Raw genomic sequence first — 15306 nt, forward strand, 5'->3', positions numbered from 1 at the left:
AATTAGGTCAAAAATTCTTACGTTATGTCCCTATGTACCTAACTCAGTTACTATTCTTGGAATTTTCCTAAAATGAAGTCTTTCTTTTTTTTTTCTGGGATTATAACTCACAAGATTGGATCCTTAATTGTAAAGGTCTTAAATTATTATTATTTTTTGGCCTGTTAGCATCTCCTTCTGAAGTTACTTCTGCATTATAGACTATTGTCCATGGACACCATACATCTTTGATCTATTAAATTTTTTATAAAATTTGCAATGAGTGCTAGCATCTCTAAAACTATTTGCCTTGCTCTAGTTGTTAGAACTAAAGAAATAAAGGAGATGTACCTGTATTAAGTAATGATTATGTCTGCTAGTTAAGGGAAAATGCAGGAAGGTGCAGTGGCACTTCCTGCTCACAACCAAGTCCCAAATTATACACAATGATGACCAAAAAAGCTCAAATGATTCCGTCCTTAGATGAACTTAAATTTATATTGAACAGATTGGCTTTCAAGAAAAGAAATTTAATTTTTACTTTTTCCTTGGTTACTACATCAACCATTAATGATGTTAATGCTGTGAAATAACTAAAAGCAGTGAAATATACAGCCTAAAATATACTAATGCTACTGGTTCATGAGTACCTCAGAATAAAAAGTTATTTGTATGTCAAGGGTGACAACAGTATGTGTCAGGGAAGTGGTGAAAAGTCACTACTATACGATAGTATCTGACAAGAAAAGTTCATCTTGCCAGCATCTGAACATATGGTGAAGCAGTGTTTCTCCAGACTTCTTTTATACTGGCAGGGATTGGCCTCCTAGTAATGTGGACTTTTGTTTGTGCTGAAGACAGGATGAATATTCTCCATAAATAATTGTAATTATCTTCTCATTGAAGAAACAGAAACTTGGAATTCGATATGGTTTTCTTGAATAAATCATCAATTTTGCAAAGAAGTGAAATTAAATTTCTGTGTTTTTGCAAATGAATTGCTAGTACAAATTTAATAAATTTTGTATAGGCTTTCCTTTCCCAAAAACATATTTTTCAGTTGAAGTACTGTATGTTGAAATACTGCATGTTTCTCTTTATGCTACTTTTACTTTCGGCTGTTTTTCCTTCACTTCAAAATATTGTCTGTTTAAAATTCTTCAGGTTGTCTTGTTTTCCTTTTTAAAAACACAGTCAAGTAACTTAAACACTTTATTTTTTTTTTAATTTTTTTTTTTTATTTATTTATGATAGTCACAGAGAGAGAGAGAGAGAGAGAGGCAGAGGGAGAAGCAGGCTCCATGCACCGGGAGCCTGATGTGGGATTCGATCCTGGATCTCCAGGATCGCACCCTGGGCCAAAGGCAGGCACCAAACCTGCTGCGCCACCCAGGGATCCCTACTTAAACACTTTAGATGATAAGAATGCTGCAGGTTAAAAGTTCTTGATTTGATTTCCAAACTTACTATTTTACAGAAAATTAGAGTGCATTTCTTCAATAATGAATATATAGGATTGAAACATTGTTGTTGTTTTTTAGCTGAAAGTTTCTTACAAATTATTTACTTTCCCAGATGTTTGTTTTGTTTGTTTTTAAATATATGCGTGAACTGAGGCGCTGAGGGCCAAGTAGCAGGCTAAAGAGAGAGTTTAGGGCTGCAGATGGCTGCTTTGAAATGAGCATATTCCGCAGAAATGTGTACTTCCCTGTCTGTTTCCTATTCATAGGGGATAACTGCTTGATCCCTGGAGCCCTGGGTTTGTATCCTAGCACAATCTACTGATTGGACAAAGTTACTTCCAATCTCCAGGCCTGGTTTCCTGTATGTAAATTGGGAATAGGAAGGGTGTCTGGCCTCAAGAAGAGTTGCTATCCAGGGTGTAGGACTGTGTTTGCACAATATTAGCAGGGACTGCCTGATTCCTCAACTGTGGCTCCTATTAGAATCCCTGAGGGAGATGTTAAAAACTCCCATGCCCAGGTGCACCCCTGACCTATTCCATCCATCACATTCTCTGGAGAAAGGACCTAGGTATCAGAAATGTAAAGTTCACCAGGAGATTTCAAAGTGCAACTAAGATTAAGAACCAGTTTTAAAGCATATTGGATTTACCGTGCTCTACTTACTACAATCTCTTTCTACATACTCATCTAAACTAATGTTAGGCTACAATCCTTTAGGAAGGAAAACATCTTTTAGGTTTTTCTTTGCAATTAGCCAAAGTAATCTATCATAATCTCTGACACACAGTAGAGGTAATTTCTGAAGCCTTGCCAACCTTGTATTTCCTTATACTGCCTCACTCCTGGGCTTTCTGATTGCATCTCTCTTGCAGAATTATATTCCAAGGTACCACCTTTAGGTAGTTACAGTAGGATAAAGTAGGTTTTAGGTACCTTTCCATCTTCACAGACTGAATCCTCCTCTACTTCCATCCCCCATTGCTTTCTCTCAGCATACATACAATGATGGACTTGCCAATGAAAAGTGAACTTCTAGAGTCAGCTGAATAGAGTAGGATAAAGGGTACCTTTCAGTTTAGGGAGCACATTGAAATTTTTCGCAAAAATTCGATTATTTAAGGTATTCTCTAAAAATTCTTGAGTTTAGGATTATTGAATATTGAATGTTAGAAATTTATTTTTATTTCACTATCCCTTTTTATTTATTATTTTGTTTTATTTATTGTTTATAAACTGGCAGCCTTTCATACTGCATTTAATTTTGAATATCTCACTAAAATTGCTCTCACATCAACTAGTTTATCATGATGACTTTGCCTGTTATCTGTTTGATAATAACTAGACAGAGGAAGGAAAGATGATAACTACTTTCACTCATTGATTCCTTGATAGCAAATGTGTTATATTGGCCTTAGTTTCAATTGTGTAATGTAACTCAAATAAAGATTATTCCAGTAGATGTTATATTTGATATATCAAAACTTTGACTCTCAAATTGTTTTTAATTGAGTGGAAAATCCTCACAAATTATATGAATATGCTTGAGTGACATTTCTGGTGTCAATGTCTGTCTATTATCTTACCGTAGCTTAGTCATGCTAAAAGCAGATACAGTCTCCTATGGAGATATGGAGTCAGGGAAGATTGCAGGAGAGTGATCTACCCCCTAATGGTTCTGTTTTCATCAGTTCTTACTTAGCTTCAAAATGTAATTGGAAATGAGGAATTTCAAAAGGGGTTGAATTTGAAACTTAGGAAAAGTGTATTTTAAATACCTCCTATAAGGCCAAGATGAAACATGTAAAATTTTATGATAGTCTTTTAACATAATGGCACTGTGATTTCATTATAATAGTATTGTATCTCTAAGCTTTGTGTCTCCCATTTATCAATTTCACATGTTTGCCCTAAGTTTTTATGTGTATATGTGTCATCTCACCAATGGGCAATTAGTAAGCCAGCAGGAAGTGAAGTAAGGGTGATTCATTTTTGAACTTAATTATTATCTTCCTTTAATATCATTTGAGTGCATTAATATAATATACAATAAAGGCATTAAGTAACCAAAGTTTTTTGAGAACAGACTTGCTATCCCATACTCAATTTACAAATTTGATTGGCTTTGCTATCATATTAGCTTTAATATAAAATTTTTCCTATAGTAGCTATGTTTTCTAGCACCCTGAAGGGTTATATTAGACCAGTTTATTTTGTGAATTCCTGTTATTTAAGGCTTTTTATATCAGTGGTTGGTTAAAGAAACTACACTATGAAATATTCACCTAATTCATTGAATATGTCATTCACTCATCTTGAATGACATAAAAACTGGTATTCTGGAGCTGGTTTGTACTAGCTTAAGAGAGCTAATTGTTAGATTTTCAGGAATTTTACAAGCCATTCGTGAAGCAGCTATTAAGAAAAATTAAATGATATAGGCTTATTAAGTTATTTTATATTGAGGTGGTAGATACTCAGAATGTATCACTACTTAATTATTTTATTATTATTCATATTCTTAAGGTAGTTTTTCTGGTCTATAGTATCAGTATGGTGAAAATACCACATACTGGTATACTGTTGTGCATCTCTTCCTAACTCTGGGCTCAGTGACCTCACATTGGTATCTTGAAATATGCCTTGATAGAAGTACTTACACCACAAAAATCAGCAAATACCACAGATCAGAGTTGGATTTATTGTTTTGTTTATTGTCATAGTGCTGAAGCTGAAAGAGGTTTCAGTTTAATACAATTTATACAAGGGAGAAATAGTACAACAGTAGAGTACATACCATATTAAATTACAAAAAAACTTATTAGGAAGAAGTCTGCAATGAAATTCCATTTGACATATCATAGTTCAATTAAAATAATAGGCTGGTTTGCTGAGCAAGAGTTCAACACAAGTCAAAAGCATTCTGGGAGAATTAGTTGTCTATATGGAATTTACAATAAAAAGTACATATTTTGCTATTATTTATAAATTATAAAATAAATAAATAAATAAATAAATTATATGCTACACATCTTTATATTATTGCAATTTATAAAAACCTTATATACTCTGGGGGAGATAGTTGGTAAACATATACCAGCACATCACGCTAAGCCTTGCTGTTTGAGCCGTTCCCATTTCCACTCTATGTTTATGGGTTTGTAGACTGTTGAAATTGGATGGTATGAACTCCTTTTTTATCTTTGAAATTAAAATCTATGTTGTCACAAATGGCAATATGGTATTATGTTAAGTGAAATAAGTCAGACTGAGAAGGACAGATACCATATAATTTCATTCATACAGAATCTATAAAACAAAAAATAATGAATATGCAAACAAAAAGCAGAATCAGACCTATAAATATGGAGAACAAACAGGTGATTGACAAAAGGAAGAGGTTAGAGAGATGGCCTAAATGGGTAAAGAAGAGTGGAAGATATACATTTCCAGTTAGAGAATGAATAAGTCATAGGAATAAAAGGTCCAGCATAGGGAATATAGTCAGTGATAGTGTAATAGCATTGTACGGTGACAGATGGTAGCTACACTGGTGGTGAGCATAGCGTATATAGAGAAGTTGAATCATGTTGTCACCTGAAACTGATGTAATATTGTCTGTCACCCACAGCCAAAATTTTTTAAAAATTTAAAAATACATATTTAAAAAAATAAAATAAAATGAAAAAGAAAGAAAATCCAAAACTATTGGAGACCACACATTGTAATGGCTTTTTAGGGATAAAACACACACCATGCAATTCATCCATGGAAACGCACAATTTAATGTTTTAGTGTATTCACAGGATGCAAAACCATCACCATCATCTAATTTTAGAACATTTTTACCTCTTCCATAAGCCACTTTATACCCATTAGTAGTGAATCCCCATATACCCATCTCTCTAGTTCAAAGTATTCAGTAATCTACGTTTATAAATTTGGCTTTTCTGAACATTTCAAATAAGAATCAAACAATATGTGTCTTTTTATGTGTCTGGCTTCTTTCACTTAGGTTTATGTTCTGAGGATTCATCCATGGGATAGCACAAATCAGTACTCTATCCCTTTTTATAACAGAGTAACAGTCCTTTGTATGGTTATACCATATTTTATTTATATATTCAGTTCAGGGGCATTTTAATTGTTTCTACTTTTTAAGGCTATAACTAATATATTGCTGTATTTTGTACAATTTATTTTGTGTGGTTGTATTTAATTTATCTTGAATATATACATACTAAGGGATTATTAGGTCATATGATAAGTCTGTGTTAAATTTTCAGGTTACTAGCAAACTTTCTAAAGCACCTGCATCATTTTGCATTTCTATCAGCAATGCATGAGAGTTCTAAGTTCTCCATCTTTGTCTATACTTATTTTTGTTTATTGCAATCCTAGTCAATGTGAAGTAGTATCTCATTAAAATTTTTATTTACATTTCCCTGATTACTAAATATGTTGATCATCTTTTCTTGTGCTTATTTGCCACTTGAACATCTTCTTTGGAGAAAATGTTTACTCAAAATATTTATAATTTTTTTGTTTTAGGTATACAACATAATGATTATGATATAGATATATAATGATTATGTGATTATAATGATTATATATAATGATATTTATTTATTTATTTATTTTTTTTCTTTTTTTTATAATGATATTTATATCAAAATGATCATCACAATAAGTCTAGTTAACATCCACCACCATGCATAGTTACAAATCATATTTTTTTGTGATAGAAGATCTTAGTAATTTCAAATATGTAATACAGTATTTTTATCTATAGTAGCCATGACATATATTACATCCCCAGGATTTATTTATTTTATAACTGGAAGTGTACACCTTTGAAATTTTTTTTATAATAAATTTATTTTTTATTGGTGTTCAATTTGCCAACATACAGAATAACACCCAGTGCTCATCCGGTCAAGTGCCCCACTTCAGTGTCCCGTCACCCAGTCACCCCCACCCCCCTGCCCTCCTCCCCTTCCACCACCCCTAGTTCATTTCCCAGGAGTTAGGAGTCTTTATGTTCTGTCTCCCTTTCTGATATTTCCTACCCACTTCATTCTCCCTTCCCTTCTATTCTCTTTCACTATTATTTATATTCCCCAAATGAATGAGAACATATAATGTTTGTCCTACTCCGACTGACTTATTTCACTCAGCATAATACCCTCCAGTTCCATCTACGTCGAAGCAAATGGTGGGTATTTGTCGTTTCTAATGGCTGAGTAATATTCTATTGTATACACAGACCACATCTTCTTTATCCATTCATCTTTCAATGGACACCGAGGCTCCTTCCACAGTTTGGCTATCGTGGCCATTGCTGCTATAAACATCGGGGTGCAGGTGTCCCGGCGTTTCATTGCATCTGTATCTTTGGGGTAAATCCCCAACAGTGCAATTGCTGGGTCGTAGGGCAGGTCTATTTTTAACTCTTTGAGGAACCTCCACACAGTTTTCCAGAGTGGCTGCACCAGTTCACATTCCCACCAACAGTGCAAGAGGGTTCCTCTTTCTCCGCATCCTCTCCAACATTTGTGGTTTCCTGCCTTGTTAATTTTCCCCATTCTCACTGGTGTGAGGTGGTATCTCATTGTGTTTTTGATTTGTATTTCCCTGATGGCAAGTGATGCAGAGCATTTTCTCATGTGCATGTTGGCCATGTCTATGTCTTCCTCTGTGAGATTTCTCTTCATGTCTTTTGCTCATTTCATGATTGGATTGTTTGTTTCTATGGTGTTGAGTTTAGTAAGTTCTTTATAGATCTTGGAAACTAGCCCTTTATCTGATACGTCATTTGCAAATATCTTCTCCCATTCTGTAGCTCGTCTTTGAGTTTTGTTGACTGTATCCTTTGCTGTGCAAAAGCTTCTTATCTTGATGAAGTCTCAATAGTTCATTTTTGCTTTTGTTTCTTTTGCCTTCGTGGATGTTTCTTGTAAGAAGTTACTGTGGCTGAGTTCAAAAAGGGTGTTGCCTGTGTTCTTCTCTAGGATTTTGATGGAATCTTGTCTCACATTTAGATCTTTCATCCATTTTGAGTTTATCTTTTACACCTTCAAACTTATACCTTTATACCTTTACCCATTTTATCCACTTCCTACCTCTTGACTCTGGCAACCATCAATCTCTTTCCCTATCTGTGAGTTTGTTTTTTTAATTTGTTTGCTTGTTTTTTAAAATTCCACATATAAGTGAAATCATATGGTATTAGTCTTTGTCTTATTTCTCTTAGCATAATCCCCTTACAGTCCATCCACGCTACTGCAAATTACAGAATTTCCTTCCTTTTTGTGACTGAATAATATTCCTGCCTGTGTGTGTGTGTGTGTGTGCGCACACGCACATGCATGCACGTGCATAATGCCACAATTATGTGGTAGCACAATATGTGGCATATATATATACATGACCACAGTTTCTTTATTCATTCATTCATCAACAGATACTTAGGTTGCTTTCATGTCTTAGCTATTGTAAATAATGCTGCAATGAAAATGGAGGTGCACGTATCTTTTAGAGTTAGTGTTTTTGCTTTCTTTGGATAAGTCCAGAAGTGCAATAAAGATCATATAGTAGTTCTATTTTTAATGTTTTGAGGAATTGCTGTACTGTTTTTCATAGTTCTGCACAGGTTACATTCCCACCAGTCGTGTGTAAGGAAGGGCTCCCTTTTTTCCTTATGCTTACCAACACTTGTAATATCTTGTCCCTTTGATATAGCCATTCTAACTGGTATGAAGTGATATCTCATTGTGGTTTTGATTTGCATTTACCTGATGGTTAGTGATGTTGGGCACCTTTTCATGGGTGCGTCCTTTGGGAAAGCTATTGAGTTGAATGTGCTCTTTATAAATTTTAGATATTAACACCCTATCAGATATGTGATTTTTCAAGTGTTTTCATCCATTTCTGTGGGTTGTCATTTCATTTTTTTTGGAAGGTGTCATTTTCAGCATGAAAAAATTTAATTTTAATGTCATTCTACTTATTTGTCTTTTGTTGCTTTTACTTTGGGTTTTATAACTGAGAGGACCTTGCCTTACTCAACGTTAAAAACATTTACTCCTATATGTTTCTTTTAAGAATTTTAAGTTATAGCTTCTACATTTAGATCTATGATGCATTTTGACTTAATTTTTATGTATAGGGTGAGGTAAGGATTCTACTTCTTTCTTTTGCATGTGGGTATACAGTTGTCCCAGTACCATTTGTTGAAAAGACTATTTTTTCCCTACTGCATTGTCAACAAGACACTCATGTTGAAAATGAATGGAAAATAAGCATAAGGATTTATCTCTGGAATCTCAATTCTATTCATTGATCTATCTATTCTTATGCCCAGTACCATGCTATTATGTAAGATTTATAGTAAGTTTTTAAATAAAGAGATCTCCACATTTCTTCTTTTAAATGATTATTTTGGCTATGTTCAGTATCTTGCATATACATGTTGAATTTTAATTTGTTGATGTCTGCAAAAAAAAGCTAGCTAGAGCTTTTAAATAGGGATTATATTGATTTTGTAAATAAGTTTTTAGAATATTACTGTCTTAACAATATTAAGCCTCTGGTCTGAGAACATAGGATGTCTCTCCATTTATTTAGATCATTAAACATTTTTTTACAACATTTTGTAGATTTCACATACAAGTCTTGTACTTTTTTTTGTTAACTTTATACCTAAATGTATACCTTGTAGTCTAGTTTGCTTGTTTGTTTGTTTATGTATTTATGAGAGACAGAAAATGCATGAGCAGGGTAAAAAGGGGCAGAGGAAGAGGGGGAGAGAGAGAGAGAGTCTTAAGCAGGCTCCATGCCCAGCATGAAGCCTGAAATGACCCTAAGATCATGACCTGAGACAAAATCAATAGACTCTTAACTGACTGAGCCACACAGGCAACCCCGTATGTGAATTTTTAGATGCCATTGTAAGTCAAATTATTTTTCTAAATTCATCTTTGAATTTTTTATTGCTAATTAAAAGAAATACAATTGTTTTTTGTTATTGATTTTAAACCTTAATTTTGCTGAGCTCACTTAGAGTAATAGTTATTTGGTGGCTTTCATAGAATTTTCTACATACAAGGTTATGTCATAGAAAAAGAGAGGTTTTCTTCCTCCTTTTCAATCTAGATGCTCTTTTCTCCCTCTTTCTTCCTTTCTTCCTTACTTTCTTCTTTCTTTCTTCCTTTTCTTTTTTCTTTTCTTTTCTTTCCTTTCTTTTTCTTTTTTCTTTTTCTTTCTCCGCCCCCCTTTTTTTTGTCTGATTCCCCTGACTAGTACTTTCAGTAAATGCTAAAAAGAAGTGTCTAGAGCAGACATTCTTGTTTTACTCCTGTCCTCAGGGGGAAGGCATTAAGTCTTTCATCATTAAGTAAGATATTAGTTGTGGGGCTTTTGTAGATGTACTTTATCATATTGAGAAAATTCCTTTCTATTTCTAATTCACTAAGGCCTTTTCTTAGGAAAGTATGTTAGCTTTTGTCAAATGCTTTTTCTGTAACTAGTGAGGTGATTATATGCTTTTTGCCTATTATTCTTTTTTTTAAATTTTTTAAATTTTTATTTATTTATGATAGTCACAGAGAGAGAGAGAGAGAGAGAGAGGCAGAGACACAGGCAGAGGGAGAAGCAGGCTCCATGCACCGGGAGCCCGACGTGAGATTCGATCCCGGGTCTCCAGGGTCACGCCCTGGGCCAAAGGCAGGCGCCAAACCGCTGCGCCACCCAAGGATCCCTTGCCTATTATTCTTTAATCTTGTGTATCACATTAATTAGTTTTCATATATTTAATCAACCTTGTATTCCTAGGATTATCCTATTTGGTTATGGTATGTAATAATTTATATATATGTAATAGTTTATATATATGTATACATATGTATATATATGTATATGTGCATATATATATATTATTAGATTTGGTTTGCCAAGATTTTGTTGGAGTTTTTTACATCTATATTCATAAAATATATTGGTCCATAGTTTTCCTTTCTTGTAATACATTTGACTTTGGTATAAGGGTAAGTCTGGCTTTATAGAATGATTTGGGAAATGTCTCTCTGTCTCTCTCTCTTTTTTGGGGGGGGGGTGAAATTTAGTGATAAATTGGCCTTCCTTCTTGAATGTTTGGTCCAATGAAACCCATTAGGCCCAAGCTTTTCTTTGTAAGAATTTTTTTTTAGTTACTAATTTTGTCTCTTTCACTTGTGAAAGACCTATTCAAATTTTCTACTTTTTTGGGGTACCTGGGTGGCTCAATAGTTAAGCATCTGCCTTTAGCTCAGGGTGTGATCCTGGGATTCTGGGATTGAGTCCCACATCTAGCTCCCCACAGGGAGCCTGCTTCTCCTTCTGCCTATGCCTCTTTCTCTGTGTCTCTCATGAATAAATAAATAAAATCTTTAAAAATTTTCTTCACTTTTTTCAATTTTAATAATTTGTATCTTTCTAGAAATTATTCATTTTATATAGTTACTTATCATACAATTGTTTATACTCTTTTTTATAATCCTTTTTTTTTTTAAGATCAGGAGTGCTGTTCCTTCTTTCATTCTTTCTGGTTTTAGCAATTTATGTCTTCTCTCTTTTAATCTTGGTCAATACAGCTAAAGTTTTGTCTTTAAAATTTTTTCAAACTTGCACTTTGGTCTTGCTGATTTTGTCCATTGTTTTCTATTCTCTATTTAATTTATTTTTCCTCATTAAAAATATTTCCTTCCTTCTGCTTGGTTTACCCTTTTTCTAGTTCTATAAGGTAAAAAGATCTTATTTTTTAAAATACACGCAGTTATAAATTCCTTTGAAGAACTGTTTTCGGGATCTTGTGTTTTTGTTTCTATTTATCTCAACGTATATTTTAATTTTTCTTTTGACTTCTCTGACTCATTGGCTTTGAGAAGTGTGTTGTTTCATTTCTTCATCTTTGTAGATTTTCCTATTTTCCTTCAGTCATTGATTTGTAATTTAGTTCCATATTGATCAGAAAACATATAAAGCATATTTCAATCCCTTACATTTTATTGAGACTACTTTTATGCTGAGATATGGTCTATTATGGAGAATATTCTGTTTCTGTTGTGTGGGTTGTTCTATGTTTGTCTATTTTTTATACTGTTGTTCAGTCTTCTTTTCCTTGGTTACATTCTCCCTTATTATTCTATTTTTGAAAATAGAGCTTTGACGTCTCTAACTATTATTGTTAATTTCTCCGGTTACTTCTTTCAGTTTTTGCTAATTCAATGCATGTGCATGCATACCCTACTTGGAATTGACCTTTTTATTATTATAAAATGTTCCTCTATGTTGTTAGTAACATTTGTTTTTGGTTTAAACTCTGTCCTCTAATTCTGATATAGCTATTCCAGCTCTTTTTGTTGTTGTTGTTCTTAATTGCATAATGTAGCTTTTCATCTTCATCCTATCTGCGTCTTTAAAAAATAAAAGATTTGATTGATTGATTTATGTATTTAGAGAGTGTGAGTGGGGAGAGGGGTGGAGAGAGAGAAAATCTTAAGCAGACTCTACCCATCTCACAACCCTGAGATCATGACCTGAGCCAAAACTAAGAGTCAGATGCTTAGCTGACTGAGCCACCCAGGCACTCTCTATCTGCATCTTTGAACTGAAATTGTGTCTCCTTTAGCTAACATATACTAGGATCTTATTTATAATTAATTCTTTTTGTTTAGATTCCTTAGTCCATTCATATTTAATGATATTGATGTAATTGGATTTATATTGGTGACTTTGCTTTATTACCTCTATGTCTCATGTCTCTTTTCCTTTATTTATCCTTTGTTGGCTCCTTTCTATATTAAGTACATATTTTCCCTTGTAAAATAGTAATTCCTTTAATGATTTTAGATAATATATTTTTTAATTGGGGGGTTACTTTAGGAATTACAATATACATTTTAACTTATCAGAATCTACTTTAGATATATACTGATTTAGTTATAATCCAATATAGAAACTTTACTCCTAAAGAGCTCAATTTTCTCACTTTTTAATTCTATGATTTATGCATGTAATATATAGATATATCAATAATCTCCCAATATTATAATGTCATAATTATTCATACACTGTTATGTATTTCAAAGAGTTAAGAGAAGGAAGTAGGAAAATCTATAGTTATAGAGCTTTTAATGTTAACCTTATTAACTTTTTTGATTCTCTTTCTACATATGGATTTGATTTATTATTGTTATTTCTTTATTCTAGACTCCAGTATAGCTCTGTTACTGACTCTTTTGTGCTTTAGTTGTCAAATATGTTACATTTATGTATGTTATTATACCAGTAATACAATTATTTACATATTATTTTAATCATTTGCCTTTTAAATCAAGCAGTTAACAAAGCATCAGTATTCAAGGTGAACATTTAGATAACCTTTAATCTTTCTTGTCCTCTAGTATTGTAATTACATATCTTGCTATGTTTAATTGCAACCGTAGATTATTTCAGCTCTACTATGGGTTAAAAGGCTTTTGTGGAATCCTTGTAAAATAACCAGCAGGTATATCTGTGTAGGATATGTCCAAGTGTATTCTTAGGGTAAATAATATTTTCTTTTTTTCACAAAAACTGTATGTTACTCAGCTTTTGTAATTACTACGAGTCTTTGGGAAGGTTGCATAACTTCTGAGTATTAGTGTTCTCATCTCAAGAGATGATTATGGAAATTTAAAGATAACATTTGAAAATTCTTTAAGGTGTTGGTTCACAAAAATGAGACACACACATTTGGAACTGTTAAATTAATCTTATTATCAGTGATAGTAAGAAGATATAAGTTGTGCTGTCTGTATTTTTTCCCTTATGGCAATGTGCCTGTTATATATTTTGTCTTAATGATATGGACCTGGCTCCCCTCTTGCAACACATAGTTGACTATTTTTGGTAACTGAGGAAAGATTGTAGGTTAATAAAGAAAAAAATAAATAAAAATGACTCAATTATTACCTTTAAAAAAAGAATAGGTAATTATATTTGGCATGTTTCTATTTTTTATTATTTATTTTTTTTATGTTTACTTCCTTTACTGAAGCTCTTAGTATTTTTTTTTTAAGATTTTATTTATTTATTCATGAGAGACACAGAGAGAGAGATTGGCAGAGACACAGGAGGAGGGAGAAACAGGCTCCATGCAGGGAGCCTGATGTGGGACTCGATCCTGGGTCTCCAGGATTATACCCTGGGCTGAAGTCGGCGCTAAACTGCTGAGCCACCCGGGTTGCCCAGCTCTTAGTATTTACATCTGGATTTGAATTACTGCTTGATGTCACTTACCACTTACTTTTATTCTGGAAAATTTTTCTTTTACTATTTATTATGAGGCATGTCTACAGCATTGAATGGTTACTGGGGTTTCCTCAATAGTTGATGAGTTATTTATCTCTTGTTGTTTTTGAGATTTTATCTTTGGCATTTAACTATCATGTGTCTGTTTGTGAATGTCTTTCTTTTTATGATATTTGAAGTATGATTTTTAAAGGTTTTTAAAGGTTTTTTTTTTTTTTTTTTTTTTTTTTTGAGAGAGAAAGAGAAGAGAGAGAGAGAGGCATAAGCAGTGAGGAGTTAGGAGGGAGAAGGAGAAGCAGACTGCTGAGCAGGGAGCCTGATGCTGACAGATCTCAGAACCCTGAGATCATGACCTAAGCTGAAGGCAGACACTTAACCAGTTAAGCCACCTGGGTGCCCCATAGTATTTGAAGTATGCTAAGCTCCAAGCTCTTTGAATACATTTCTTCTATTTCCTAAAGGGCTTTATTACTCCTTGTTTTCTTCCCACAAATACTTTGTGGGAAGTACAATTCCCACAAATACTTTGTGGTCAATACAGTTTGACCTTGTTATAGGCCCAACCCCTGAAGGCTTTTTTGAGTTTTAATAAGAGTATGGATGTGAATTGAGCTTAGTCACAATTGCAAGTAAGCAGGGCCACATGACAGAAGGCTAACATTATTTCCCTTCCCGAAAATATATGATTTCAATCTTATCTTGATTAACACTGAATTTATGATTTCCTGAAAGAAAATGGACTATTAACCACTGATAATGAAACATTTCCAATATATGTTCCCAGAGCACAACTTGTATCTTTTGAACTCTAATTCATACTTCGTGTAGTTAAATACGGCCATCTAACAATTTTAAGTTCTGGAGCACATGATTAGTTAAGTGTCTAACTCTTGATTTCAGCTCAGGTCATGATCTCAGGATTACGAGATTGAGCCCTGCTTGGGCTCTATGCTGGGTGCAGAGCCTGCTTAAGATTCTCTCTCTGTGTCTCCCCCTTACCTTCACCTCCCCACCCCTCACCCCCCATTTGTGTGCACCTTTCTCTCTCTCTCTCAAAAAAAAAAAAAAAAAAAAAGATTTCAAGTTCTAATCCCTGGAATTTGTAACTGTTACCTTGTTTAGAAAAAGAGTCTTTGTATAGATGTAATTAAATTAAAGATATTGAGTGAAGAGATTACCGTGGATTATCTGGTTAGGCTGTAACTGCTCTCAGATAAAATGAGTCATTATAAGAGAAACACACAGAGGAAAGCTACACCAAAGAGGAGAAGGCAGTGTGAAATGGCCTCAAGCTATGGAATGCTAACAATCACAGGAACTGGAAGAGGCCAAGAATGGATTCACCCCTAGAGCTTTCAGAGAGTGCAGCTCTGCCAACATCTTTGAATTTCGATTTCTGGCCTCTAGGACTAGGAGAGCATAAATTTCTCTTGTTTATAAGCATTGAATTCTCTGTTTTGTTTATTTAAGAATGTCTTTAACCCACTTTAATTTTGGAAAAGTAGTTTTTCTGGATATAGAATTCTGTTTTAGC

At 33.6% G+C, this 15306-nt stretch overlaps 1 protein-coding gene across 12 annotated transcripts in view; it reads left to right on the plus strand.

Annotated features, from left to right (window-relative positions):
• The window catches only part of NOL4 (nucleolar protein 4), a 521655-nt gene that overhangs the window by 213012 nt on the left and 293337 nt on the right, over window positions 1-15306 (plus strand). The window lies entirely within an intron of this gene.

Source organism: Canis lupus, chromosome 7, assembly GCF_011100685.1.
Source record: "Canis lupus familiaris isolate Mischka breed German Shepherd chromosome 7, alternate assembly UU_Cfam_GSD_1.0, whole genome shotgun sequence".
NCBI lineage: Eukaryota > Metazoa > Chordata > Mammalia > Carnivora > Canidae > Canis > Canis lupus.